The 25,807-nt window shown below is 45.6% G+C and overlaps 1 protein-coding gene and 1 long non-coding RNA gene across 15 annotated transcripts in view; both read left to right on the top strand.

Annotated features, from left to right (window-relative positions):
* The window catches only part of LOC107181740, a 28,342-nt gene extending 8,740 nt beyond the window's left edge, over window positions 1–19,602 (top strand). Inside the window, exons 3-4 of the long non-coding RNA XR_001512446.1 lie at window positions 7,077–7,080; window positions 19,571–19,602. This is a non-coding gene — a long non-coding RNA (uncharacterized LOC107181740). The remainder of the gene's footprint in view (window positions 1–7,076; window positions 7,081–19,570) is intronic.
* SPECC1 (sperm antigen with calponin homology and coiled-coil domains 1) overlaps window positions 1–25,807 on the top strand; it is a 273,056-nt gene that overhangs the window by 119,965 nt on the left and 127,284 nt on the right. The window lies entirely within an intron of this gene.

Here is a 25,807-nt window from a genome sequence, read left to right as displayed (position 1 = left end):
CCCCGGCCCCCTGCCTGGGCCCGGGCAAGGTCTCCCGTCCGCGTGTCGGCGGTTCTTGCAGACTTTCTAGCGTTTCCACGGAAAGTAGGGCTTGGCGGCGTCTCGGGCTCATTGTCCGTTTCGCAGCGCATCGTTCTCGTGTCCCGCTTTCTGGATTTTTTGTTGACTCGACCCGGGCTGACCGAGGCGGTTTTCCCGCGGAGCCCGTGCTTGTTGCGGCGCCTCACCTCCGCTTCCCCTCCCGCGGAAACGGAGCGAGCGCGTGGAGTCAGCTGGGCTCTAGCCTTCGCCCTGGCCTCCAGCACAGATTTAGATGCTGAAAACCACGGGGTTGCACTTGAAAACAAAGCGGAACATTTATGTGCGGGCACATGAGACAAATGGGCTTTAATTTAGCCTAAAAAACATTGCATGGTGGCTGATTGGGGAGAGAGGGTCCACCGGGTGCTGGGTCCCGGGCCCGGGCTGGCAGGTGACAGGTACTGCTCCCTGTGACAGGGCCAGAAGTCGGAACATTTTTCAAGGGGGTAACTTTTACATTTGGATTCGAACGAGGAAATGAGGTTCTGAGAGATGGAGCAATTAGTCCAAGTCAATTCCTTGAATTGGGAACAGTTTTGTGCTGACGACCTTGGGCCTTAGCTTCAGCTGGCCCCGTCCTTGGGGCCGGGCTGGGCTGAGGTGGTGCCATCCTGGCAGTTGGGGTACACTGGACTGTACAACACGGGGGTCAGAAACTTCGCCACGTGGGAATACTGAGAAGAAAAGTTTTACAGATGGGGCCACGGCATAGATTACATAGGGGTCGCTCTCTAACATGCAGCATTATCCGAACTTCTTTGGGCAGAGTAACCCAATATTTGCAAAATAATGTCTTTGTCCTAACAGCCCAGTGATAAACTATTAGGTAAAGGATATGTAACATTTTATTTTATTAAAAATATATTTTATTGATTTTTTACAGAGAGGAAAGGAGAGGGATAGAAAGTTAGAAACATCGATCAGCTGCCTCCTTCACACTCCCCACTGGGGATGTGCCCGCAACCAAGGTACATGCCCTTGACCGGAATCCAACCTGGGGCCCTTCAGTCCGCAGGCTGACCCTCTATCCACTGAGCCGAACCGGTTAGGGCAGGATATGTAACATTTTAAAAACACCCCTCACTAGGACCCAACTGCCCGGGTATTGTGAGAACTCTGACGTGTTATTTCCTTTGTGTGGAACTTGTGAAGAGACCTTCCCCTGGCGAGGGCGTTTGAGAGTTCCTTGGGTGCTGTGATTTCAAAGTGACTGTGCTTTTTAAAGCCCTCTGTGGGGAGGGACACGGGAAGGAGACTTCTATTTCATTGCATCTTTCAAAGAGTGCATATCACTTCAGAATGGAAACTCCGGCTGATACACTGCCAATAAGATTAGAAAATCCTAGGAAAGACTTTATTTATTTATTTATTTATTTTAATCCTCACCCGAGGATATTTTCCTATTGATTTTTAGAGAGAGTGGAAGAGAGAGGGATTGACAGAGAAACAACACATCGATTGGTTGCCTTCTACAGGAGCCCTGACGAGGGCCGGGCCAGGAAGCCTGCAACTGAGGTACATGCTCTTGACCGCCCTTTGGTCCGCAGGCTGACCCTCTAGCCACTGAGCCGATCCGGCTAGGGCTAGGAAAGACTTTAAATGCTGGGCTATAGTTGGCCGAAAGTCTGAGTATAATTTTAATTGGTCTCTCAATGCTGTGTGACATGCTATAGGATACATCAATGAGAGCCTAGAAATGAGTTTTGTTAAAGATTAACATATCTTCAATCAGCTGTACTTGGGGGCTGGAGTGAGGCAGTTATGCTTTGGACTAGAATCAGAACAGGTGCTTCAATGGGTCATCAGAGCAAAGGACCCAAAGATTAGTGGTAAAGGGAAAGGGTAAGTGGAGGGAGGCTGGGTGAGGCAAGGACATCACCACGAAGGACATTCGGAGTGTGACTTAATATTTTTAAACTTTCTAATTCAGAGAAGTGTTTTGGGGATGGAGGAGACAGATTTTTCCTGTTGAATGTGTGTTAGGTATGATATTTTAGGCTGTTGAATTCTTTTATAAAATACTTAAAAAATTTTTTATATATGGCTCCTGTCAGATTGATTTTTACACAGTTTCTGTATTGTGTCAGTTTTATTCTTTGAGACACCCTTAAACAGAATTAGGAATGAATGAGGTTGATTAGAGAGTAATACCCGAGAAAGACAAAAGGGATGGGATGCAGAATTAGGCCAGGAAAGCTTTAGACCAGCGGTCGCCAACCGGTGGTCCGTGAGATTGGCGACCGCTGCTTTAGACCATGATGCAGATGCGACACTTAAAGGAAAAGGGGGAGGCAGCAGGTTTGGGCTGGGAGATCCTCAGAGCAAGCTGCCTGTTAGAGGAGTCCCGGGTCGGGCAGAAATGGTCAGTCCTGTCCTCTTGCTGTGGTCAGTCACAGCTGGTGGCTGCCCGGAAAGAATGTGCCTTCAGCTCAAAGGCAGGTGGAGTCCTAGGGTCCCGGTGGCACTAACTGCAGTCCCTGCAGCTGAAGGCCACATTCTTTCTTGAACAGAGATCCAGGTGGCGCACCTCATGGCGGCATCCCCACGACCTCAGTTGCTTGGGCAGGGGTGGTGGTGGTCTATTTAAAGGGTCAATGAGGTAAAATCCTCCTCTTCAGTCTCCCCCACCCTCTTTTTGCTTAAAAGAGTTGGAATTGCCCAATCTCTTCCCGGTGGGAGCGCCTCAGCCCCTCTGGCCGCACCTGAGGCAGAAGGCAAGTTCCCAGCCTCCGTCTCTTTTCTAGCCCTGGTATTGGCTGTGGTAGCAGCAGGATTCCTCTTTGGTGGTGATTGCGATCCTCTGTGTTGGGTCATTGTGACTGGCTCTGTATTGTAAAATGGACAAGAGAAACGGATCAAGTGAAAGATACGAAACCTTGCATGAAAGAGGGACTGGGTGGATGACACATCTTTTACTTAGAAGGTCCCAGTTAACAGTCCTTCAGCAGCCAACCAGGTTGTCAGTGTTTGCCTTGTCAGAGAGGCTGCTGGGTGCAGTTGTGCAGGTTGTGCACTGTTTAAAGGCATCTGGGAAAGGGATGAGTGGGCCCAGGTGAGGCTGTAGCATCCAGAGGAGAGGGTGCCATTTGGCACATTTGCCTTTTTATATTCACACAGAGGTGGCCAGTATTCTATAGAGGCCTTAGCAGGTGAGCTTAGAAGATTTCCCCCGCTATCACTGCTAGCTTCTTCTTTTATTTTTTCCCCACAACCATTGTTTGTTACAAAGGTGAACCCAGATAGGCTTATCTGTAGGATTTCTGGTAGTGAGCACAGCCACCAGCCCCCCGCCCCTGCCCCCCCTTCCGCCCCAGCTTTTTGCGTTCACAGTGACGGAAATCAGCTACCAGCAGGGTCTGGTCACACTGGATAAGGATGTCTTTGAGCTCCTTCTTGGAAGCCTCATCCACATATCTCTGTTAGTGAGCCCCTGGGCTTCGGAGATGGACCGCCACCACCTCCACGGGGACGGAGATGACCTCGCTGGTAAATTGCTCCTTCCCCAGAAGGAGCTTGTATTGCAGTGTGTGCACTGGGGCACCTCCAGGGGCTGCCCTTCACCTTGATGGGGCTGGGCCCGTGTGCATAGGCCTGGCTGCGGCCGTCTTCTGCCGCGGCCTACCTGCAGGGACTGCAGAAGACCCTTGGGGTGCCTGCAGACGACCCAGGGCGAGCCTGCACAAGAGATCCTCCCTGTGTGGCCCCGACTCTGGAAAAGCTCACTACTAGCTTCTTACTCTTTGCCTTAAATTTGTATGTGTGTGTTTAAGCAGTGAATTTTTTCATTTGGGGGATGTTTCTTTGTCTCCCCATTTTGGCTGCCTCCCTGTGTTTGTTTCTATGCATTAGGTAGAGCTGTTACATCTCCCTGTCTGGGGGGAGTGGCCTTGTGCAGTAGGTATCCTGTGGGCTCATGATCACCTGAGGTGGGTGCTCCAACTGTGTCCGTTGAGTGGGTTGTATGTGCCCGCCTGTTGTAGTTGAGACTTGATTGCTGTTCGGAGTGTGACTTAATATTTTTAAACTTTTAAACTTTCTAATTCAGAGGAGTGTTTTGGGAATGGAGGAGACTGGGATTTTTCCTGTTGAATGTGTGTTAGGTATGATATTTTAGGCTGTTGAATTCTTTTATAAAATACTTTAAAAAATGTTTATATATGGCTCCTGTCAGATGAGACCAGCTCATATTGTAGAGCCATAGAAGCAGCAGAACACATTGAGAATTTTAGAGGTTTCAGTATATCCTTTGAAAGACTTTGCCATTCCATGACAAAGCGCTTGGACGGAATAGTCCTGCAGCCAGACCCAAGCAGTCAGCGCGTCTTCACCCTTGCCATGCTCTCCGCTCATTGTCGGCTACCTTCCCCCAGCCATCACGCCCCCGGCACCCCCTCTGCTTGCACATTGAATCAGAGTTGGCTCTTCTCCAGCTGAGTAAGAACACTTGAGAATCTTTATTGGTCTTACTCATCTCCATGGCTCCTAACACTCTGCAGAGGCCCTAGCAGAAAGGAGGGTTTTAGTAAGCTGATGGTGTTCCTTGTATTTCCAGGAAAGTTTTGAATTCTCAGCAGAAATTAGGTTTGACATTTTAAAATCAGTGTAGTTGGCCAAATATTTAAAATTTTAAATTAAAAAAAATCATTTGTTATGAACTTTGGAAAAGCTTCTTTCACCGAGTTTTTTGCATTCCATCTCACAACAAATCTAACCCAGATATCCTGGGCCAATGACTCCCCCTGGGTTGGCACAGGGAACTTGACCACTCACTGTCTCCTTTCAGCCCTTCGGGGACTGAACCAGCCCACCGTCGCATGTCCCTGTGTCTCTCACAGCTCGTACCACCATCCCCTGCCTCTGCTTATTTTTTAACCCTTGCTCTAGAAGGAGCAGAACACATTGAGAATTTTAGAGGTTTCAGTATATCCTTTGAAAGACTTTGCCATTCCATGACAAAGCACTTGGACGGAATAGTCCTGCAGCCAGACCCAAGCAGTCAGCGTGTCTTCACCCCAGAAAAATTGGTATTTTCTTCTTCACTCTATTCTTCCCCTAATTTCCAGGCACATGTTCCAAATTAAACTTAATTATGGATAAGGGTTAGATTAGGAATTATGATAAAACTTTCATAAAAAGTAGTCATAAGTTTTGACCTGAAACTATATCTAACACTAGTGCCAACAACCCCCAAAGCCCTTGAAAATCCCCTTTGTTTTGTCTGCCAAAGAATTCATCTCCTTCCTCTGATTGCTCTTGCTTTTCTCTCTAGCACCAGTAGCCAAATTAAAAAAAACAACACAAAACCTTGGAAGGGTAAATTATCAGCAGTCTAACCTTCTGATTTATCAACAGATAAACAAAGAACCTATTCATAGTGGTCATGGAACTGTTATGAAAATAATGTGTAGTTTTATCTAAGTCTCTTCTGCTCTCCCTTCAGTCTGAATACAGTACATTGTGCCAACGTTACATGGAATCATATGCTTGCAGATGGGACCAAAGATGTGTCAAACCGTCTCTGCAGGTTAACGGGGCCGGTTGGGAGGGGCTGCGTGTATGTGTTTTGTTTGCACATGTGTTTGTATGAAGTCTTCCTGGCATCCTAACCTTTATGACATTCTGCTTTTGTGCATTATGCCTTGGTAGGGTTTTCAGTCAGTAATTGTGATTAAGAAGGAAGAATAAAAATCAAGAAGTAACAGTAATTGGATCAGTGATTGCATATTACTGTAAACTGTACATTTGACCTTTATAAGAAATTCTGGTATCCAGAGCCTCCTAACTATTTCAGATACAAAGAGTTCTTAAAGTATTACAAACATGGCCGTTTTATTTACTATTTTTTTCATTGCTCAAACCATCACTATCACTGTCAGTTCTGTCACCAGCCTTGACTCTGGGGTGTCTGGGGCTTCTGATGGCTGTGGTCAGTCCACACCAGGGTCATATGCTTGTCAGATTCTGGGCTGCTTTCTATGTCACCTGCTGCCTCTAATCTGCTCCCCTGAGCCTAGAAAGCAGTAACTAAAGCTGCCAGAATTGAGTGTAAGCCAGAAGTGCTTCTAATAATGAAAGGGTGTGAAGTTTTTAGCTTCTCTGGAGACCTCTTGTTCCTGTTAGTGACAGCATCTCAGGTAGCTGAGCGGCTGTACACTTGTGCCCTGACGCGTGGTTCCTGCCTCAGCGCTCCCTGGAGGTGCTCAGGCCTCTGTGTCTGAACCACACCACGCTCCTCCTCCTGGCCCTTCGCAGGGATGCGCCCGGCACAGAACCTGACAGCTGACTCCTCTATAGCTCGAACATAAAACCATTTTGTCCGGGATGCCCCATCAATTGGGGCCAATTAACGCCTATTATTATTACTTTTAAAAGTGCTGCCCTTGCCCCGCTGGCCTGCCTCAGTGGTTGGGTGTCGACCTATGAACCAGGAGGTTATGGTTCGATTCCGGTGGGGGCACGTCCCTGGGTTGTGGGCTCGATCCCCAGTGGGGGGCACGCAGTCTCTGAAATCAATAAAATTTTTTTTTAAAAAGTGCTGCCTTTGAAAGATACATTATACGTCCATCCCACTGATCCTTTCAGGCCTCCGCAGCTCAGACGTCACCCCCCCAGGTAGACCTTTTCCCCAGCGGTAGGCTCCCCCTCCTCCCCCGGGGCAAGATCCTGTGTTTGCAGGGGCTGATGAATAACCCCCAGGGCTTGGTTGGGCAGAGCCCGAGTTGATGAGAATTAGAGAAATTCAGGTTTCTTTCACATGAGGGGGCATGAGGGGGCCAAATAGGGATGTGTGAGGGGAAGGAGGAATGTGGAGAGGACAGAGGAAGTGGGGGAAAGCAAGGTGGGCTGGGACTCATAGGCAGGCTTCCGAATGTTACTGAATGTTACTGTTACTGTCGCCCCTTGAGAAAGTTTAGTCTCTACCCCCACAGGCTGTAAGTCAGATGTGAGTGTTTTAGAAATGAGAGTGTGTGTAACGAAGGGGACCAAATACATAGAGAGGTTCTGGTGAGGCTCAATTATAAGTAGAGTAAATGAAACAAACACATTCTATTTTCCCTCGGTGACAGTTGGAATATTAGACAAAACTGGGTCCAGAGGCAGACATTCGAGGTTCATTTCTCCTTTTTTGACCTTGATGGGTCTTCATGATGGCAAAGGACTTGAGCTGCATCTCTGACGTCCTGTCCACCTTTCAGAGAATAGGATTCTGTCGGCCGCTCCGGAAGGCTGGCCGAGAAAGCATTTGAATTTGTACAGAGGATGGTCTTTTTCCCCTTTGTAGGCCAGAAAAGAAAACTTCCAAATAAGGATGCACGAGCTGCGCCGGGAAACAAAGGGAAACAGTAACTAAAATGCAGGTCTCGCCTTTGCCCTGGCATGAGAAGAATGCAGACTGTGAGCCGACCTCGGGGTTTCTGTCTTATTTCATATTTAGGGGAAATGGTCAGCGACCATATTTTCCAAAGAAGTTTCTCCTCAGACTTCTGAGGTGTTTGTGTGACACCGAGGTGATATGCTATCCTGGCGAGCGCAGACTGCCGCCGGCCGTGCTTGTCGGGGTCCTGTCCCGGGATGAGAGGTTTGCTGCAGAGGTGAATGAGCACAGCTAAGTGTAAAATTGTGTGCGTACTGAGGAAACCTCTCTGCAGTGAGTCCAGGGGACACAGGTTGGTCCACTTCGTTTGCCTTCTGGTGTCTTGGTAAGCATGTTTAGACAGGGCCTGAGCTCTCACGGCACATTTCCCACCAGTCCCTGTAGTTCTTTCCTTTCATGGACATTTACTTATCTGTCTGGCCTTATAGGCAGTTGATTGTGCCCTTTGATTGTAAAAAATAAGACTAATTAAAACGAAGTAAGACTAAATTACAATAAGTATTATTTTAAGATTAGTGAAATAATTAAGTGAGCATGCTACACATACGTATTGAGGTTATAACAGACTGTCCCGGTGGCTTCCAGGGAAATGGGCGCTGGTACCGAGCTTAGAGTGCACAAAGTTGAGGGGTGCCCTGAGAGTACCTCCACGGTGAAGGTGGCGGCGAGGCTGGGAGTGGATGCTGTTGCCCCGTAGCGGTCCCGTGGGAGCTTGAGCTCGCTGGCCCTCCATCGTTTCCCCAAATTAAGGCCGAGGGTCAGACCTGTGTACCTCCCCTCTCTCCTCCCATCAGCCACGGGGAGGCTTCAGGGGAGAATCTTTTTTCTTCCTTTTCCCGGCAGTCTTTCATTTCCTTTATGAATTTTGCCCTGAAGAAGGCATCCTGATATCCTCAAAGCAAATAAACACTCACCCGGTATTTTCTTCCTTAACAAGTTCACTCTCAGGGAGACCGGCTGACTCAGGTCCGCACCAGGCCTGACTCACCCCCCTCCACTACTTGCCGCCACCCTCAGGGCCTGTTTACCCAGGACCTCGTGGCCTTTGTGCCCGTGGCTGGGCGGGAGGGGAGGCGAGGTCGCTGCTTGCCCTGCGGAGTGGAGGGTGAGCGTTAGAGGCCTTGTGATGATTTATGTGAAATATATATTTGGTCCCCAGTTCCTGGCACAGAGCTCCTAAAACCCTGGGCATTTGAGTGACGGGTAAGAGGAGTGTTTTGTTACTCACAGTGAGCCTCTGTCAACCATACTTGAGTTTATGCTCTTGAAGAATGAGGCTGGTTGCCAGAGGAACCAACCAAGTGGTTAGAGAGTTGGAATCCTCCGCCCCATCCCTGGCCTCTGGTGGAAGGGGCGGGGGACTTGGATATTGAGTTTAACCATCTGTGGTCAGTGATTTGATCGAACATCCCTATGTGATGTCACTTTCATAAAAGTGATGAACAGCGGGATTTGGAGAGCTTTCAGGTTGCCCAGAGGCTGGGAGGGTGGCGCACGCGGAGAGCATGGACGCGCCATGCTGTCCCCACACCTTGCCCTGTGCACCCTTTTCCATCTGGCTGTTCCTGAGTTGTTTCCTTAACCCATAATCTAGTAAGCAAACTGTTTTCTGGGTTCTGTGAGCCATTATAACAAATTATCAAACCTGAGGCAGGGGGGCTCTCCTGGCCCTCCCACTTTCTATCCACCGCCCCCCCCCCCCCCCCCCTGCCCCACACCAGATTTATAGCTGGTTGGCCAGAAGTACAGATGACAGCCTGGCATTGGGACCAGCACCTGAGGTGGGGGATTCTGTGGGACTGCCTCCTTCCCCTGCCGTGACTCGGGCGGTCAGAATGGACTGGAGGACACCCAGTTGGTGTCCAGAGAGCTGGGGAATCGGTCAGTGCAGGGAAAACCCACACACTTGGAGTCAGAAGTTGCTGTGAGTACAATAGAGAAAGTTTCTTTTCTAGGCCTCTTGAAGGTCTTGGTCCTCCCTGCATTCTGCTCAGCGCTGGCGGGAGGCCCTGGCTGGCTGTCAGTGAGGTGCTCCTTCCAGCGTGAAGCGTCCGGTGGGATTTGTTCACGGGCAGCACCTCCGGTCTGGAGCCCGTGGAGAGGAGGGTTGAGCCCCAGGCAGGATGTAGGCATCCCTGGGCCTGCCTCCAAAACCGTCACCAGATTGTCAGGACCCCTCACCCTCGCCTCTGGTCGGAGAACATCTGCTCTAAGTCAGCCTGGTGCTTGGAATTCAGTCGGAGTGCGAATTCCTCTTCATTAGCTTTGCCTGGTAATTGGTGATGCCCTTTAAGTCTTTAAATCCATTGCTTTACCTCAGGTTAAGTTTCTCCCATTGCTTTCTTCTTCCCATCTGGCTTTCTATCAAACTTACATTGGATCCTTCTGTTCTTCCTCCATGTCTTTTAATTAAAACAACAATAACATGGTATCATCACACTATTCTTAGAAAAAGAATTCTGAGTGAAAGTCCTTAGTTGGTCTTCTAATCGCTAATTGGGTGTTGCTGGGCATCAGTGTTTTTGCATGTGAAAGCCATCTCTGCTGATACCAAGTTTCCCCTCTTAATGTAAAGTTTTTCTTTTCAAATTCATTGAAAATATGAATGGGGGACTTTCCATCTGTTTAACCCACTGCCTTGCCGAGGGATCTGGGAATCAGGACGGAAGTGCTCCTGGAGTTTAGTGCTGCCTCCAGCCTGTCACCCCCTCATCCCACCAGCGTTCCTGGCCAGAAGGAACCATGGTCTTTGGACAGGTGCTGGGCTTCTCTCCTGGTGCAGGGGCCTCTCTGGGCCTCCACCGGATGGGGTGGGAGGTGTGCTGGATGCACAGGAAGGTAGCCTGCAGGGCAGCATTCCACAGCCTTTAAACTCCCGTCTGCCTCATGTCTGCATCATGCCGAGGGATTTGACTCCAGATGTGAATCAGGCTACGCAGGAAACGGGATCCCACAGAGCATGGCACATCGAATACAGCACATTCCCTTAATAAAGCCAGCCTGCCTTAAACACTGTTGAGTCTCCTGGGTTCATGCAAATGTCCAAATTCCTGCAAACTCCTCGGTGTATAAATTTTTTCTTCTTACATTTAACAGCAGGGCCCTGGAGCAGAATTCCTGCACTCAGTTCCTGGCCCCTTGTTTACCAGCTGTTTCTTAATTTCTTGCTTTATTCCTCTCCTCTGTAAAGTGGGGATAATAACTTCCTTGAAGGAGTTCTCAGAACAATGCCCAGAAGGTAATAAGTGTAAAAAAAAGTTAGTAAATAAATTAACAACTGTTAACTCTGTTCCTTTCCTTGCTCTTCCTGCCTCTCATGTTCCTACTTCTTTTCAGTCATTTTCAATGAAGTAGTGACCACAACTCATCGCCCCTCTGCCCAGGTGCTCTTGGTATAGTCAGGGCGTGTATTGTTTCCTATTATTGCTGTAACAAATCACCACCAACTCCCTGGCTGAAAACAGTACACATTTATCACCTCACAGTTTCAAAGGTTAAAAGTCAAGGTGTTGGCAGGGCTGCGTTCCTTCTGGGGACTCAGGGTGAATCGTTCCTTGCCTTTTCCAGTTCTAACGGCCACCAGCATTTTCTCTCCCTCTGCCTTCAAGTGACGACGCAGCCGCTGGTTCTATCATCATCTCCTTTTTCTTTTCTTTCTTTTTTTTTTCAGGTTTCATATATTTCTTCAGAAGGTGACTCAACTATAGAAGAAAGCATTTTTAGTATTATGAAATACAGTGTTTTGAAACCTTTTCCCCTACAGTTTTTATAATCCAAGGGATTCTCTTATCTGAAGGTTTTCAAGCACTCAGGCATTTTGGATGACGTCTGATGTGATCAGTAAAGAAGGTTACAATGACGCGGGAGCCATGAGCATAACCCTCTTGTAAACAGAACAGCAGGGGCTTTCTTTTCTGTCCAGGCAGCTGTGCAGTCTCAGGTAGGAACTGTCCATCCGAAGGAAGCTGGTCATCTTTCCATGATCAGTTTGTATGTGCACCTGGACCCTGGGCAGCCTTCACAGACTGGTGGCATCATAGCTTTCCATGGACTCCCCTCCGTTCCCTGGTATTCACTAGAGGCCTTTGCCCCAAGGACAGAGCTCTGGGTCGCATTGGAGGGAATGCTGACACAGATTTGTATTTTCTTGGGTTCTTCAAAGCACAGTCCGAGCTCCATGGCTTCCCACGGAGTGGCCAGAATAGACATCCTTTGGGGTCCACAGGAAAAGATCGGCATTTAGGAGCTGGGGAAGCTCCTCCCTTACGTGAGTGCATTCTGTAGTTAGTTTTCCAAGGATCTGCAGTGGCATCACATAAAGACACCACCTTCTTTAATATCGCAGCCACCAGGCCAGGGTCTGGAGCAGTGACAACAAAGCCACGTTCTGAGGCAGCCCGATTGATGACCAGGTTTTTACATAAAATCCTGTTGAGTCACATTAAACCAGACAGCCGACACCGTGCAGGGAGTGTTCCGGGTCCTGCCTTGGTGCAAATGGACAGCAGATTTCATTGTGCAGTTCAGCCAGCACTGTCGTGTTCAAAACCTTTCTGCCGACCCCAGAGCACTTGATGCTGGAAAGCTCTTCAGCTCCCTTCTTTCCTGTCCACGGCTGCTTGCTTTCTGTCTGCACCAAGGGTCGATGGTCGCCAGTCGTGGTGGGGAGAGATAAGAGGCAGGCGGAACCAGAAGACAGGGCCTCAGCTTTCATGTCTCACTTTTCTGTCTTTGACCTTCCTGCCACCCTCTTAAAAGATCATTAGATTCCTTTGAGCTCACCAGATAATCCAAAAGGATCTCCTCAACTCAAGATCCTTGACTTAATCACACCTGCCAACTCCCTTTGCCGTGTAACAAGTGCCCAGGCCCCAGGGTTTGGGATCTGGACATCTTCAGGGCCTCAGGGGCATTATTCAGGCTCCTACAGGGAGGAAGAGCCGAGACACACTTTATGGCAGCACACTCCCTCCACGGGGCGGCCCCAAGCAAGAGGTGGGAACTCCGCCCAGGAGGCAGTAGTTTTTCCTGTGGAGTTGGGAAAGGTTACACGGAAGCGGGACATACAGCTGAGTTCTGAAGGCTGAAGGGCCTTTGCTGGGGTGGAAGGGTTTTAGGCAGAGGAAATAAGCACTTGCCAAGAAAAGGAGTTGTGAAAGAACCCCGCAGTTCTAGGGACTACTTAGGTCTTGGATGTTGCCAGAAAGATAAGGAGGGTGGTAGGCAGAGAAATGTGTAGTTTAAAGCAGTGTGCTGTGATGTTTTCGAATGTGTTCTGTGAAGAAAAGGGAACTAGTGGAGCTTTTTGGTGTTTTGTTTTAATATAAATGTTTTGTCTGATTATGTTAGTAATACATGTCAGTTTTGTAGAAAACTAGAGGCCCAGTGCATGAAATGGGGTTCTTACATGACTGGGGTCCCTATGCCTGGCCAGCGATCAGGGCTGATCAGGGCCTTCCAGCTGCCGGCTGGGGCCTTTCTTCATTGAAGGCTGCCTTCCAGCTGCTGCGGGGGGCAGGGGGGCGCTGCCTTCCTGCGGGTTGCCGCCCAGGGCCTGCCTGACTGGGGAGAGGGACCAGGGGAGGTTGGCAGGCCGTGGGAGGTTGGCTGTGGGAGCACACTGACCACCAGGGGGCAGCTCCCGTGTTGACCGTCTGCCCCCTGATGGTCAGTGCGCATCATAGTGACGGGTCATTCTGGCATTCTGGTCGCTTAGGCTTTTTTATATATAGATTAAGAAACTAAAGAAATGTATCTGGGAAGTAAAAATCACTCCAAAATAATAACTCTTATTTCCATGTGGTGTGATTATTGAGTGCATGCACACACCTGTGTACTTTTACACAGTTAAATCCTATGGTATATTCAGATTCTGATCTTGCCTTTTTTATTTGACAGTGTATCATAAGATTTCTTCATTTTATTAAATATTCCCAAATATTCTTAACATGTTCATAATACTCTGTTGTACATATTACTGTAATTTATTTAATCCTTTTATTGTATTTTTCTCTATTTTAAATAATTCTAATAAATACATCTGTGTTTAAATTTCTGACTATATCCTTGGGCTAAATTCTAAATAGATACTTACTTGGCTAAAATATAAGATTGTTTGTAAATCCCTTGAGGTGTATTTCTGTGTTCTTTCTGGAAGTTTTATAAAATACATGCAGCTGTGTAGGAGAGCTTGGTCTCACTGCAGCCTGCCATATTGTTATGTTCCTAAATAATTGTTCCTAATTGGATAGGCAAAAAGTTATTTCATTGTTTTAATTTGTATGTCTCCTGAACTGCATATATTTATTGGTCATTTTTCTTTGTGATTTGGCTTTTCTCAATGTCCACTGGAGTTTTAATGTTATTCTTGTTTATTTTTTTGGTATAGTAGTAGTACAAATTTCTTTCTGTTATATTGTTGCAGATAATTTCTGCAGGGTTGTTTTTTCCTGGTAGTATAGGTTTTTATGTCTTTTTAAAATACGGAAGTCTGCCCTGACTGGTTTGGCTCAGTGGATAGAGCATCGGCCTGCGGACTGAAGGGTCCCAGATTCGATTCTGGTCAAAAGCATGTACTTTGGTTGCGGGCACATCCTAGTGGGGAGTGTGCAGGAGGCAACTAAATCGATGTTTCTCTCTCATCGATGTTTCTAACTCTTTATCTCTCTTCCTTTCTGTAAAAATATCAATAAAAAATATATATAAAAAAGTAAAGGTAACTTCCTTCTTAAAAAAAAAAAAAGAAAATACGGAAGTCTGAAGCTATTATGTACAGATTTATTTTTTCCATTAGAAAGATTTTTCCCACCCAAAGGTCACATGTTTTGGGGTTTTATATCCCATTTTTTAATGTTTTTAATTTATTTGGAATGTACTTTGGTATATGATGTAAGAATAGGGATTTAAAATGTTTAGCAGTTATTCCAGCAGCATTTACTGAGCAAGATTTATTTCCTCACTGATTTTAATTTGCTTTTTTAAATTTTATTTTAGCTACTTACATATTCCTGGATATATTTGCTGTTTTCTATATTCTGCTTCATTGATTACATGATTTTGATTGTGATAGCTATGTAATATTTTAGTATCTGATTAATCAAGTTTTCTTCAGTGTAATTTTTTTTTTTTACAATTTTTTCTTATTTATTCTTTGAGCTACTTTATCTGGTTTCCAAAAACATTCAGTGTGAATTTTGGTGAAATTGCATTACTTTAGGGGAGAATCCGCACATTTCCCAGTATTGAGCCTTCCTTTCTAGGAATATGATACATATTTTCATTCATTATCTTTTATATTCTCTAGTAATATTTTAAACTTTTTTTCTATGAAGGGAGAAATTGGATGATTGGGAAATGGTGTTAGCACTGAGAAAGACAGGCTCCAGGAAAGTCAGGAGGAGCATTTGAGAGGCAACGTAAATAACTCACTTTTAGGAATTTTGAGTTTTAACCCACGGAAATATCCGGGTAGTCCTTCATCTTCTCAGCTCCGTGTGCAGGGGCCAGTGGCTGTTGGTCAGTGGAGATGTTCTGTATTTCTTCATCTGCTAAAGAGCCACCCTTGTGCCCCGCAGGATGCTTCTCCTAGAGAAGGGTCCATCACAGGAATGTGTCAGTCACAGTCCTCATCGCTGCTCTCTGGCACTGCCCTCCGGCTTCCTGGAGTCCTCTCTGAGTTTTATCCTCTTAAACCAATCTTTCTCAGGATGATACTTTTCAGGATCATAGGATGAGATTTAGCAAAGCTGGTATCTCTTTGTTGTTCTATTACATGTTTATCTTATTGGGTTTGGGGCTTCATCTGCCTGCCCCACTTCCTTTGTCTACGAGCCCATTAGCTCTGTCAGAGTGACCTTCCTCCACACTTACTCGTCTGTCTTCAGGACCCAGCTTCGTGGTGAGCCTTTCTCCACCACCTTCTCTGACCCTCTGGGCTGGACCCGGTGCCCTTTGGTGCTCCCAAGGCCCCACGTTTACTTGGTTCGCTCGTTGATTGCACTGTATTGAAACCATCTGTGCGTCTGCTGTGTCCGTTCCTGTTTCAGTATGCCTGTACCACTGTGCCTGGGACCTGTAAGATAGATAGGAAAGGTTTGTGAAATGCAAATAATCTGAACTACCTTCATGCCAGGACATAGAGATGGAGAGGTTAGACGGGTGGTTGGAAATCTTACAGCTAGAGATTAATATTTGGGAAGCATTCGTGTGGAGTGGCTGTTTGAAGCTTTAGAAGCGGATGGATGTGAGAAGGGGAGTTGAAAAAGAAGAGTAGTCAGTACCCCCTGCCCTGCCCATCTCTGACATACCTTAGGTCGGGAGGCTGGGTGTGCAGATGGTGTAGCTCAGCCTTGGGCCTCCTGCTGGCCACAGCGAGAACAGACTGGTTTTCAGCACAGTAAAAGCCACCGTGTGGCAGGTCTGGCAGATCCTTTCCCTTCCTGCTGTCAGTCCTTGCAGGGGCCCGGTTCCCACAGATTCCTGGAGCCCCGCGTGGGGAGGAGCTGGCCGTTGGGAGGGAATGCTTCCCCTCTGCTTGTTCTCAAAGCCACGGAAGCAGACGGAAATGTCCCCCTGGCTGGTGGGAGAGGTCTCACTGCGCCAGTACATTCCCTGCTGGGTATCAGAAGGAAGACTTCCATGCCATCCTCTGTGTGATGGTCTGCCAGTGCCCAGAAGTGTTGATATGTTTGGGTGCCATGGGCCAAACCCATATTTAGCAAAGAAAGAGTATGATCCACTGTGAGGGGGATTTCATAACTTGAGAGAGGGCGCTCAGACTGGGCGTTCAGCACAAGCACGATCAAATCAGAGAGACAGAAGAAAGCATTCGCCAGAAGAGATCGTTCTCACAGTTATTGTTCCTGATTTAAACTTTTCCTAGATTAAACACAAAGGACAACAGCCCCATTGAGAATGGAATTAGTTTTCTGGAAAGAGTATTTTGTAAAACACAAAGACATCAGAATGGTGAGGTGGGACACTAGCATTCCTAGAAGGGGAAAGGAACAGATGGAGGAGACATAATAAAAGGAGGAAACTCCTAAGCTGAGGATGTAGGACTATAGGCCAGGAGTCCTATAGGCCAGGTATAGGACTTGTGGAATTCTGGAAAAAGACATAACTTAATTGCTAGACTGCAGCAATAAAGACAGAAATCTACCAACTTCTGGACAGGAAGATGGGTCAGTTTTGAGGAGGATTGATGGCATCGGAGTGCTCGTGCATAAAAGCTGGTGGTGTCTGTAGGGACTACTGACTACAGAGCAGGAAGTCTTCTGTACCAGCCACATCGGCCTGACTTCTTACTTGCAGACACAGAAACTGATTTTGGGTGAATTAGCAAGAAAAGTCCATTCTTAAAGGATATTGAGTTGCTGCAGAACTGTCATAGGGCTGGAGAGTGAGGCTTGGAGGCTGCGGCCAGAAACAGGGCCTGGAGTCGCACACAGAATTGGCTCAGCCTGGGCCCGCTGCTCTGCACGAGCATGGACATTGCACTGGGCACGCTGGCACAGCCCACAGTGGGCACCTGGGCCACTGCCTGTCAGGATCTTGATCTTCCTACAACCCCCATAGCTGCCAGTGCGTATTTGCCATCATAGTCCTTGCTTTGCAGCGTTAGTTCCTGGGTCAGAGTTTGGGGCAGGTGTAAATAATGGCAGGTTCAAGGGGCTGAGGGTGGAGGTGAGGAAGCCAACATCGGACATTTTCAGCTTATTTAATGGGAAGCGGATGCTGCCTTCAACCCAGACTAATAGAGTGGTGATGCCCACAAGCATAGGAAAGAAAGGTTTAAAAGCTAGGTAGTCAGAAAGAATGCCAGGTACAAATTCTCCTGCCAACATATTATTCAATGAGTCATGGCAAAAGACAGATCTTTTTAGACATGAAGGATTTATATACCCTATGAGCAAATATTCAAATGTGCAATTAGATATATTATTTGAATCAAGAAGGATCAAGATAGAAGAAGAGGAAGAACTTAAGAAAATGTTGAGAAGTGAATCTTGCAAGTGAAACATTGTATTATCGTATCGTAAATCAGCGAGATAGATACGAGATGCCTTAATGAGCCAATTAATTAGGAGTCGTTTATTGCGCAGCCCAGAGGGAGGTGTTTCTTCCAAATCTCTGAGCGAAGGCACAGAGGAAGTTTCCTGTGTTTATACCTTTCGGGCTCTTTGTCTGCAGATTTTACAAAGAGCTCTGTGTGAGTTATTGTTACAGTTTGTAATCTTGGATACATAAAGAACAAACATTTGGCATAAGAATACAGGAATTATTATCAGTATTAGTCCATTAGGTTAGATGGCTAGCTTGCAAGATCAGACAGTTAAGGTTTTATCTTTATCTATTATTCAAACTAAAAAAGTTATTCTACAGAATAAGAAACTGTCTAAAAATGACAGAGTTTATAGAATAAGGGACTCTGACAATAGCAGAGAATTTCAAACAGCAGTTTTTATACAAGATGGAGGTTACTATGCTTCAATATACATAAATGGAGGAAACTAATGAGGCTGAAATTGATAATGTATTCTTGAAAAGAAAGTTCTCACATTCAGGGAAAATCTAGGAAATAGTGCAGAATTCAGAATTCTAGACTATCACAGCAAAACCCAGGATTGTGGGTGCGGGTCCAGCACTGAGAGGTGAAAGTTCTCTACATTAATCTTGCTGTTAGTGTTGGGGGTTGGGGGCATAGTTACTTGATTTTGACGAAGTTAGTTAAGGCTGTTAGTAATGATCGGTAACCACAAACAGGAAAGAAAAGCATAGTATTCCCAAAATAACAGATTGAGGATGATAGTGAGGAGTAAGCAGGTAGAAAGGAATAAGGAGGAGCAATATCAAATCAGCAAAAGCGAGGAGGACAAAAAGTTAAACAAGAGTTAATAAATAGTAAACAAAATGAAGCACAAAAAACAAAGCCAAGTATCCCCACAATAAATATTCTTAAGTTAAGCTCATTAAAAAACAAAGATCGGCAATATTAGTATTAGACAAAGGAGAATGCAAGAACAAAAGCATTAAAGAGGACAGAGAAGGACATTATTCACTGATACAAACTAAAAATATATAACTGTCCTTAAAGTTCAGCAATAAAATACATAGAACAAAGACTGAGAATAAAAGAAGAATTTGATTTTTTTTAAACCATATTATACTCGGAGATGTAAATTGACAGATCAAGGAACTTGATCGCCAACTTGGATGCCCACAGGGACTAGTTGGGCAACATGAATATGTGTTATTAGGAGTATGGCAGCGGAGATGATGGGAATTGCACAGTGAACTAGAGAATGTATACCTTGCCTAAAGGCATTAAGATTCATGTTTTAAAGCATTTAAAAAATCAATTTTTAAAGGATATTGAGTTGCTGCAGAATTACCAGCCAAACAAAACATATCTGTAACTTGCAGGCTGCCAGTTTTCAAACTCTGAAACAAATTCAAAAAGCCAAAATATAGAGGGTTGTTTTTTTTTTATTGTTGTAAATCCTCAGCTGAGGATACTTTTTCCATTGATTTTTAGAGAGAGTTGAAGGGCCAGAGGGAGCGGGGAGGGTGGGGGAGGGTAGAAGGGGAGGAAGAGAGAGAAAAACGAACAAACATTCCAGGATTGAACCTGCAACCCTTCAGTATGTGGACCAACGCTAACCACTGGGCAATGCCAGCCAGGGCAAAAATAAAGGGTTTTTAAATAACACATTCAACAAATTTATAGATGGGGGAATAGACATTCTTCCTAGATCTATGAATTGTTCACAGAACTTGATCACGTAACTTTGTCACAGAAACAAAAAGTAAAATACAGCCCTGGCCATGGTTAGAGCATCTGCTGCTCACTGAAGTGTGGCAGGTTCAATCCCCTGTTTGGGGAGGCAACCAATCATTGTTTCTCTCTCACATTGATGTTTGTCTCTCTCTCTCTCTCCTTCCTCCCTCCCTCCTTCCCTCCCTCTGAAATCCTCAGGTGAGGATTAACAACAACAAAAAAGTAAAAATATAAAAATTAAGATTTTATGTGCAATCTGTTATCTTAATCAATTAAATTAGTGTTAAAAAAAGATGATTATTTTTTTAAAAATATATTTTATTGATTTTTTACAGAGAGGAATGGAGAGGGACAGAGAGTTAGAAACATCAGTGAGAGAGAAACATCGATCAGCTGCCTCCTGCACACTCCCTACTGGGTATGTGCCCGCAACCAAGGTACATGCCCTTGACTGGAATCGAACCTGGGACCCTTGAGTCCGCAGGCCGAAGCTCTATCCACTGAGCCAAATCAGTCAGGGCAAGATGATTATTTTAAAAAACTACTTTGGAATTCAGAGACACATTTTAAATAATTTCTGCACTAAAAGAAAGTTAAAACAACAATTATAAGTCAGAGATAAATGGAGGAGAGCTTTGTAGCAAAATGTGTGGAATAGAGTTAATGCTGTAATCAGGAAAATGTATAATCATCAGTGCTTTTATTAATATAAGAAAGACTGAAAATAGATGAGCAAAATACTCACCATGAAACTAAGAAAGAAAACAAAATAAAGAAATAAATTAAGCCCAGCCGGCATGGCTCAGTGGTTGAGCATCAACCTATGAGCCAGGAGGTCACAGTTCAATTCCCGTTCAGGGCACATGCCTGGGTTGTGGGCTTGATCCCTGTGGAGGGCATGCAGGAGGCAACCGATCAGTGATTGTCTTATCATTGATGTTTCTCTCTCTCTCTTCCTCTCTTTTCCTCTCTGAAATCAATTTTAAAAATTAAATAATGTAAAATAAAATAACTATTTAAAAAAATATTTTTTTAATATAAATAATGATAAAAACTGAAATAAAATATAAAATGATAAAGAAGATAAAAGATAAAGCACCACTTCTTTGAAAAGACTTTGGAAACTTTCTGATTGAAGAAAAAAAGGAAAACATGTTAAAAATGAATAAGGATCTATTATCTCATGTACAAAAGAAATTAAAAATATAGTCTATAGTAATAATTGGAAAAACTGGAGGAAATGGAAGTATTATTACTGTTATTTAACATTGTTTAGTGTTTATGCAATAGGTCAAAAACATCTTTCGGTTTAAATATTGAAAAGAAAGAAAACCAAATTAATCCCAAGAATAAAGGCATTTGTAAGTGATTGTATATAAAAGAAATATAAAAAGAACAGTGGCTTTTTTTCTGTACTAGCAATAGCTGGTTAGCACTGGAAATTGAAAAAATAGCCAATTCACAGGTGTCATAAAATATCTAGGAATAATTTTAACAGTATTATAGTGCATAAGGTGAAAAGTATTAAATCTCTTGTGGTTCATAAAACAAGACTCAAAATAATGGAGAAACTACACTGCATTCCAGGGTGGGCTGATTTAATATTGTACAATTATTAATCTTCAAATTAATATGCCTGGATATCACACAAATTTCCCCCCATATTATTTCTTAGGAAAAAGGAAGATCCTTACATTCAAGCCTTACAAAGTGACACTTTTAACGGGGCATGTTCTTTTTTTTATGTTTTATTGATTTCAGAGAGGAAGGGAGAGGGAAAGATAGAAACATCAATGTTGAGAATTATCAACCGCCTGCCTCCTGCTCGCCCCCTACTGGGGATCCATCCCCCAACCTGAGCATGTTCCCTGACTGGGAATGGAACCATGACCTCTTGGAAGCAAAAATATAGAGGTTTTAAATAACACATTCACACAGAATTGGCCCAACCACTGAGCAGGTCATCACTCAGTCACTGAGCCACACTGGTGGGGCTAACTGGGCATGTTCTTAATTTATTCTGCATAGCAAAATAATATTTGGGGAAGATTGACTAAAATAACCTCATTTTGTTTTAATTTTAGAGTTTTGTAGAGGCCAACTGAGAGAATTGGTTTAGAAAAAGAGAGACAAATTTAAAACAAATTTAATATTTATTATGTGGGGTGTTACATGTTGAATTGAGGCATCAAAAGATTATGACAGTACAGTAAGTAGGTAGGTTGCAGAGATAACAAATACTGGTATATACCCACAGGAGGAATTTTTTAAAGTTGACCCAATATCATGTGAGTATGTATTTATGACTTGGTAAATTTTCAGTGACAGCGAGATATTGTCACTGGATTCAAAAACCCCAAATCTCAAAACAGCTTAGGTGGGTTTTGCAAATTCGAATAGATGGCTTAAAAGTAGCTCTAGTAATGATGAAGACAGTGATGTAGAACATGCAGGTGATGAATTTGGATAAAAATTTTCTTGAAAAATGAGTATGGGATTAATATTTCTAAATGAATATATTTTATATGTGATTTAAAATATGTACATCTAAATATAAATTTATTGTATTATATATTATATAATGTAATAAGGCATTATATATAATTATATATTAACATATAATATAATAAGTATTTAAGAGCACATTTTCTGTGTAAATAGGTAATACATATTAAATATTAAATAAACGTATATATAGTTGATCCTTGAACAACAAGGATTTGAACTGTGCATGTCCATGTATACATCAGTTTTTTTCAATAAATATAGAGTTGGCTTTCTGTATTGGTGGATTTCGTATTTGCACATTCAACCACCCATAGGTACAAACATTATTTTCAATCTACTAGTGGGAATCCGCAGATGCAGAGGGCTGACTATGCATTATTCTATACCATCTATACATATTAAAGGTTAATATACAGTGTCCCCTTGGGAGTTTGACTGGAGACCGGGAGTTCGATTGCTTGCTATGATGTGCGCTGACCAACAGGGGGCGGCACGGAACAAAGGAAGGCCCCGGCTGGCAGCCAGCAGCCTGGGAAGGAAGGCCCTGCTGGCAGGCTCTGGCCGGCAGCTGGAAGGCCCTGATCAGCCCTGATTGCTGGCTAGGCCTAGGGAGCCTACCTCTGCATGAATTTCATGCACTGGGTCTCTAGTTTTATATAAAGGACTTGGACATCCTTGGATTTTGGTATCCATTTATGGTGCGGGCCAGAGGGGAATCAGTCCCTCATAGGTACCGAGGGGGACTCAGAAGTTATTTGTGGATTTTTGACTGTATGGATGTTGGCACCCCAACCCCTATGTTGTTCAAGGGTCAACTATATATACTAGAGGCCTGGTGCATGAATTCGTGCACCAGGGGGATCCCTTGGCCTGGCCTGTGGGATTGGGCTGAAACCTGCTCTCCGACATCCCTGAGGGGTCCTGGATTGCAGGAGGGCACAGGCCAGGCCAAGGGACCCCACTGGTGCACAGTCAAGGCCAGGGAGGGGTGCGGGAGGTTGGCCAGCTGGGGAGGGACTGCAGGAAGGCTCCAGGGCATGTCTGGCCTGTCTCACTCAGTCCCGATCGACTGGACTGCAGCAGCAAGCTAACCTACCCATCAGAGCATCTGCCCCCTGGTGGTCAGTGCACATCATAGCGACTGATCGACTGTCTCCCCCCTGCTGGTCAGTGCACATCATAACGAGCGGTTGAGTGGCCTTAGCATATCATTAGCATATTACGCTTTGATTGGTTGAACGGCTGACCGGTCAACCAGACACTTAGCATATTAAGCTTTTATTAATAGGATAAGTATTATATAAATTAAGATAAGGATTTGACTATTTCCAGAATAAAAGCTTACTTAAGTTGATCAAGAAGCTTGTATTTCGTTTTATTTTTTATTTTTGCTCTTTGAGGAAATGGTTATTTTATATTCAGGGTCATTGTCTGTATTAGAATTAAATTTAATTGCAAGTAAAAAAAACCCCCAAATAATAATGGCTTAAACAAGACCCAAGTTTATTTCTCATATAAGGGTGGATGGTCCAGGCTCGGTGGTGTGTGGGCTCAGGCTCCTGGTGGTTTCTGAGTCCACTGTGTGAGACCCTGACCTCATGGTCCCAAACCTGGCATTTGCATTTCAGGCAGCAGGATGACAGAAAGGGTGAGCACTGCCCAAAACTGCTTCATCCAAGTGGCCAGGACCTGGTCACCCAGACACATGCAGCTGCGAAAGAGGCTGGAGAATGGCCAACAAAAAGTCACGGTGCTGAGCAAGAAAAAGAAAAGAAATACTGGGGTAGAACCAACCTCTTATTAGACATATGTAATAATTTGGGGGAAGTACTGCAAAATATCCTGGGTATATGAGGCACACAAATAGGGAAAAAGTAAAACAAATAAAACAAGAAAAAACGAAATGCCAAAAGAGGTGGTGAGACAAAAAGAAACAAACAAAAAAACAAAACAAAGATATTGAACATCACTATAGTCAGAGAAATGGAAATCAAAAGAAACCATTTTTCACCCATTAAAAGGAATGAGAACTCACCCTGCTGGTCAGGGTGTAGAGAAACCCATGCATTGCTGGTGCTGTGAATGATCACAATCTTTTTGGAACGCAATTCAGAGTAGCTATTGAGATTGAAACTGTTCTTTTTATTTTTTATTGTTGCCAGTATTACAGATGTCCCCCCTTTGCCCACCTCCAACCAGCCCCCTCGCCCCCACCCCACGGCTTTACCACATTATCTGTGTCCATGCATTATGCATATATGCATACAGTGTGTGTGTGTGTGTGTGTGTGTGTGTGTGTGTGTTTTGTTTTTAGCATTTCAAGTGGAAGTACTTTTATTTTAAGGCACCATAATATGATGGTCTCTCTAAGAACACTTCTGCTCCTTTTGTGAAAATAAAAAAACACACACAAAACCCCAGAAAGTCCTGTCCGGTGATCACAGCCACCCATCAACTTGGTTAACATGATTGTGTTCAACAGGGCATGAGTGGCCGGGGACCTGACACCACCATTACAGTCAGCAGCCTTGGAGCAGACCCCCTGCCGAGGCCCCGAAAGGACAGCGAGATAAACTGAACACTTCCTCCTCCTTCTCCTCCTCCTCCTCACCCTCACTTCTCCTCACTCCTCCCCCTCCTCGCTCGTTCCCCTGGAGTGTGGATGTCAGCTTGTGTTGCAAAGGGGCTGCCAGTTTGTTGGATGTCTTTTTGAGACCCGCTGCCGGGGTGGGCACTGTTCACGTGCAGGGACAGGTCCTCCGGTGTGTGTGTGTGTGTGTGTGTGTCCCGGCGCAGCTTGTGGGCACACTGCTCTGCACCCCTGGACTCTCTCCAGGGGGGACTCCGAGCAGCCTCGCCAGGGGAGGGCTTGGTTGCAGACGTCACACTTGCAGGGGCGAATGCCTGTGCGCTGCCGGTGTCCCTCTGCAGGTCACAGGTGTCCTTGCAGCGCTTCCGCAGAAGGTGCACCGGTCCCCCTTCACCTGATTGTGGCACTTGCGGTGCCGGTTGAGCATACGCTGGAGGCGGAAGCCCGTGCACACCGGTCACAGCTGTGAACTGCCCCGTCGCTGCCTGTGCCTGGCGACCGAGCGCTGTTCGCCGCCAAGTGTCCACCTGGGTCCTCGGTGTCTCCAGGCTCCAGGGTTTCGTGCTCGGGGTGCGCAGGGACTAGGTGCTCTGGTGCCTCCAGGCTGCTCCGCACCGCTGCTGCCGCCACCACTGCGGCAGTCCTGGGGTGGGGGGTCGCAGAGCAGACAACCCAGGCCCACTGGGATGTGGGTATCTGCCCTTTCCTCGTCCGTCTGGGAGCTCACCCCAGCTGCGGACCAAGACCCCCGGGCTCCTCCGCTTTACCAGGAAGACTTTGGGCATGGTGGGGCCCCCTTCGCGCCCCTTCCTCCCGGCTGCTCCCTGCTAGGGACGGCAGCGATGGCTGGGTCCCCGTTCTGGCTGCCAGACCCCACCTTCCCGCCTAGCCGGCCCTCTCCCTCCGCTCCCTGCACCCCTGCTACAGCACCCCCGGCCTGTCCCGTGTCCTCTGCTCCCTGCACCCCTGCTGCAGCACCCCCGGCCTGTCCAGTGTGTGTTCTTTGGTTAGTTTCTTCCTGCTCCCCAATGACTCTCCCTCTGCCATCTGTCAGTCTGTTCCATGTGTCCATGCCTCTGGACCTTTTTTGTTCATCAGTTTATTTTGTTCATCAGATTCCACATATAAGTGAGATATGTGATATTTGTCTTTCTCTGATTTATTTCCCTTTGCATAATGCTCTCCAGGTCCCTCCATGCTGTCTCAAAGGGTAAGAGATCCTTTTTTACTGCTGCATAGTATTGCATGGTGTAGATGTACCACAGCTGTTTTATCCACTTCTCTACCGATGGGTACTAGGCTATTTCCAGATCTTAGCTATTGTAAATACGAATATGGGGGAATATGGGGGTGCATATATTCTTTCTGAATGGTGTTTTGGGATTCTTAGGATATATTCATAGAAGTGGAATCTCTGGGTCAAATGGCAGATCCATTTTTAATTTTATGAGGAAACTCCATACTGTTTTCCACC

The sequence above is a fragment of the Myotis davidii genome, unplaced genomic scaffold (assembly GCF_000327345.1).
Source record: "Myotis davidii unplaced genomic scaffold, ASM32734v1 scaffold129, whole genome shotgun sequence".
NCBI lineage: Eukaryota > Metazoa > Chordata > Mammalia > Chiroptera > Vespertilionidae > Myotis > Myotis davidii.
This window is presented reverse-complemented; position numbering and strand designations above follow the sequence as displayed.